Genomic DNA, 4,539 nt, shown 5'->3' with positions numbered 1-4,539 from the left:
TTGTAGCACTAGTTTCAGTTTTGAACAGGGACTGCCAACTGTGTCAAATATGGCGAGGTTCAAATGAAATATTTGCTCGTGAAGAGCACAGACCTGGAGCAGGCTGTTAAGGCATCTTCGGAGATGAAAAACTACTGCCTGATTCCTCACCTGTATTTGCAAATTGAGTCTCGTGGGTATGACTGCAACAGTGGGTGTGAGCAGGTGGGCAGGAATGAATAGCAAAGTTAAGCAGCTGTCGGTGAACCCGGAAATATGAATCCCTAAGTGGATCAAGAAGAGCCCAGATAAGAGCACAGGTGAATGCCACATCACATTTTTCTTGTTGTTGTTAGATTTTAAAACATTTAAGGTCAGTTCTGCTAAAAGGCATTTGTGGAGGATAAAGAAAAGGTTACAATAAAATATTACTCCCCTTTTCCCTCTGGCCTTGGTACTAACAGACAAGACATTAAAAGTCAGGTTCTCTTTCCTTCCCAAGCATAGTCAAGATAGGATGGCATTTTCTCCTTCCTTCCTTCCTTCCTTCCTTCCTTCCTTCCTTCCTTTCTTTTTTTGAAGGAGTCTCACTCTGTCGCCCAGGCTGGAGTGTAGTGGCGTGATCTTGGCTCACTGCAACCTCTACCTCTCGGGTTCAAACCATTCTCGTGCCTCAGCCTTCCGGGTAGCTGGGATTACAGGCGTGTGCCACCATGCCTGGCTAATTTTTGTATTTTTAGTGGAGATGGGGTTTCACTATGTTGGCCAGGCTGGTCTTGAACTCCTGACCTCAAATAATCCTCCCGCCTTGGCCTCCCAAAGTGCTGGAATTACAGACATGAGCCACCGTACACGGTAGGACGGCATTTTCAAAGGGAACTTTACAAGGAACTATGAGGAACCCGATGGGGCATTAAACAAACAAGATCCAAACCCTCTCCAGGGGTTAAAAATGGCTGACCATCTACCAAGCTGATTCCGAATTCACGACCGTTTAGATGCCTATTTCCAGGGCCACTGGCCTCATCCCTGCTACTTGACCAAGTGGCACTGAGAGAAGTATTGCATCTGGAAAGAGGAAGGCCAGGGTGTGTTCCAAGAATGAATCAAATAATGGGAAGCCTAACTAAGACCAGTGGATGAGCCAACAATGCCAGCTGGCTGCTCAAGGCTGCTGGGAGGGAACACTCAGTGCAGCAGATGGAACACAACTGGCAGGCAACAGCAAATGGCATTAGTGTGGCTTCCTTTGTTCCTTGGTGTTGCTAGGGAGGATGTCCTCTCTCCATTCTGGAGGCCACATGGTTCCACCCTCCCCAAACAGCAGGGAAGGATGAAGGTCCCTAGCTGCCACCCACTGCTGCTCCAACTGAAGGAACAATGTGTCTTTTTAATTTATCTATTATTTATTTATTTATATTTGTTTATTTATTTTTTGAGACAGGGCGTGGCTCTGTCGCCCACACTGGAGTGCAGTGGTACCATCATGGCTCACTGTAGCCTCGACCTCCCAGGTTCAAGAGATCCTCCCACCTCAGCCTCCTGGGTAGCTGGGACTTCAGGCATGTATTGCCATGCCCGGATTTTTTTTTTTCCCGAGACGGAGTTTTGCTCTGTCGCCTAGGCTGGAGTGCAGTGGCACGATCTCTGCTCACTGCAACTTCCGCCTCCCAGGTTCAAGCAATTCTCCTGTCTCAGCCTCCGGAGTAACTGGGACTATAGTCGCGCTCCACCACGCCCAGCCAATTTTTAGTAGAAATGAGGTTTCCCGATCTTGACCAGGCTGGTCTCGAACTCCTGACCTCAGGTGACCCACCTGCCTCACCCTCCCAAAGTGCTGGGATTACAGGTGTGAGCCACCACGCCTGGTCTATGCCCAGATAATTAATTTTTTTTTTTTTTTTTTTTGTAGACACATGTTGTTACCTGCTGTGTTGCCCAGGCTGGGGGACGATGTGTCTTTATGCAAAACACACCAGGCACTTCCAGAGGTGGCCAGCTTTCCCCAGAAAGGACCTCTCACAGACTTTTTCTTTCCATTTGTTTGTTTGTTTGTTTGGCTTTCAGGTAATGTTGCTTCTCAATTCATGATCTCACCATCATTGGTCTATGAGATTCTTCTCTGGCTGAATCAATCTATCCATCTCTCCAGTCTTTTTAATTGCTGTTTTCCACTCTAATGCTCCTCCCCTCAGTGGCAACCACTCAAGTGTGTGCTCTGTCAACCTGTGTAGAGGGGTGTGTGTGTGTGTGTGTGTGTGTGTGTTTTCAGTAAACATAAGTGGTAGTGGCCTGGAGAGTGTGTTCAGTCTCTTACTGGGTGCTTTTCCACTGAGCCCCGTGTGTGTTAACTGTCCATGCTGCTGTGTGTTCCTGAGTTGCTTGTAACCACTCATTTGCTTCTGTTTTCCCCAGTGGTGGACACCTGGATTGCCTCCAATTCTGTCCTAGCACAGGCTCTGTACAATAAATATCCTTGCATGGGTCCCTATAGCAGGCTCAAGATGGACCCCAAAGGTATCAAGTCCTAATGCTTGGAGTCTATGAATGTTGCCTTATATGGAAAAAGGGTCTTCGCGGATGTGATCCTGTTGAGGATTTTGAGATGGGGAGATTATCCTGGGTTATCAGGGTGGGCTGGAAAGGAAGTCACATGTTGTATTGGTTTTCTGTGGTTGCTGTAACAAAGTACTGTACCACAAATTTGGTGGCTTAAGACAATAGAAATCTACTCTCTCACTGTTCTGGAGGCCAGAAGTCTGAAATCAAGGTGTCAGGAGGGCCACAGTGCCTCCGAATCCCCTCCTTGCCTCTTCCGGATTCTAGTGGACTCAGGTGTTCCTTGGTTTGTGGCAGCATCACTCCAACCTCTGCCTCATCTTCACATGGCCTTCCCTGTCTCTCTGTCCTTTTGTCCTCTTATAAGGACAGCAGAAATTGGATTAAGGGCCCCTCCTACTCCAGTATGACCTCATCTTAACGAATTACATCTTCAAAGACTCTATTTCCAAATAAGGTCACTTTCTGAGGTTCTAAGTGAATGTGAATTTGGGGGGACATTATTCAGCCCATTACTCTTGTATCCTTATAAAAGAGAAGCAGAGGTAGATTTGACACTCACACAGAGAAGGCAGAGTGAAGAGGGAGTGGAGAGATTTGAAGATGCTGGCCTTGAACATTAAAGCGATGCAGCTGCAGACCAGGGAAGGCTGGCAGCCACCAGAAGCTGGAAGAAGCAAGGAGTGGAGACCCCCCAGAACCTCCTGAGAGAGCATAGCCCTGCTGACATCTGGGGTTCAGCCAAAGGATACTGATTTTGGACCTCTTGACTCCAGAAATATCAGAGAATACATTTCTGTTGTTTTGAGCCATTGAGTTTGTGATATTTTGTTACAGCAGCCACAGGATACTCAGTCCCTTTGTGGGCCTGCAGGAGAATTTCTTGAGGTTATACCCATGAATGGGCTTACTGGGACAGTGTGGGCACAGACAAGATTTGGCTAAATGCTACTAGGTGGCTCTCCAAAGCGCCTGCATCCATCTAGCAGGACTCCCAGCAGCGGCACACAATGGTTCCTCTTTCTGCTTATTCTAGCCAACAGTTGGCATCATACAGCTGATTTTTGCCAATCTGACATGTGTGTATCCTATGTCATTGTTGTCATTTCCATTTCTCCGATTACTAATGAATCTGGGATCCCAGCATCTCTTCACATACTTACTTGCCAGCCTTTTCAGTTTCTTCTCCTAAGAATTGCCTATGCATATGCTTTGCTCATTTTCCTGTTGAGTCTTTTTCTTGTTGTTTTGCAGAATGTTCTTGTATATTTTATCCATTAATCTCCTGTTGCTTTTAAACAGCAAATATCTTCTCCCCATCTGTTGTCTGTCTGTTAATTCTATCTGTGCTGTCCTTCATGGAAAGGAATCCTTAATTTTGCTGTAATCAAACCTAATTTGAGTGCTCATTTCAGCAGCACATATACTAAAGTTGGAACTATATAGATAAGATTAGCATGGCCCCTGCACAAGTTCACGAAGTGTTCCAAATAATTAAAACAAATAAAATACAATAACAAATCTAATTCAAGGCTGACAACAGAAGGGTGGATGGGTCAGGGACTATTGTGCAAACAGAGTAAGTGCTACCGTGTGTGTGTGTGTGTGTGTGTGTGTGTGTGTGTGTGTGTGTTGTGCATGCGTGCAACCTCTAACTGAATGTCAACTCCCAGGGATGGGTCTATTGCCCAAACTTTAGGCTTAACTGCTCCCCTGCTCCCTGCAGTAACACATACAGTTCAGTACAGCAGTTCTCAGATGTCCCTGTGCACTAGAATCACCCCAAAGGCTTGCTAAAACCCAGATCACTGGGCGTCACCCCCAGAGTTGCTGAGTCAGCAAATCCGGAGTGGAGGCCCAAGGATCTGTGTCACAGATAAGCTCCCAGTGACACTGATGTTAGTGGCCCAGAGGCTCACTTGGAGAACCACTCTAGAGTACGCAGGGAATGCCAGCATGTTGCTGAGGCTCTGAAGAAATAGAAAGTATGGCTGCTTGTCA

General features: G+C 46.6%; 1 pseudogene; it reads left to right on the top strand.

Moving 5' to 3' along the window:
* The first annotated feature begins 3,940 nt into the window (after positions 1-3,940).
* On the top strand, positions 3,941-4,034 carry LOC115932496 (uncharacterized; annotated as a pseudogene).
* Positions 4,035-4,539: the final 505 nt, after the last annotated feature.

Source organism: Gorilla gorilla, chromosome X, assembly GCF_029281585.2.
Source record: "Gorilla gorilla gorilla isolate KB3781 chromosome X, NHGRI_mGorGor1-v2.1_pri, whole genome shotgun sequence".
NCBI classification, from domain to species: Eukaryota; Metazoa; Chordata; class Mammalia; order Primates; family Hominidae; genus Gorilla; species Gorilla gorilla.
This window is presented reverse-complemented; position numbering and strand designations above follow the sequence as displayed.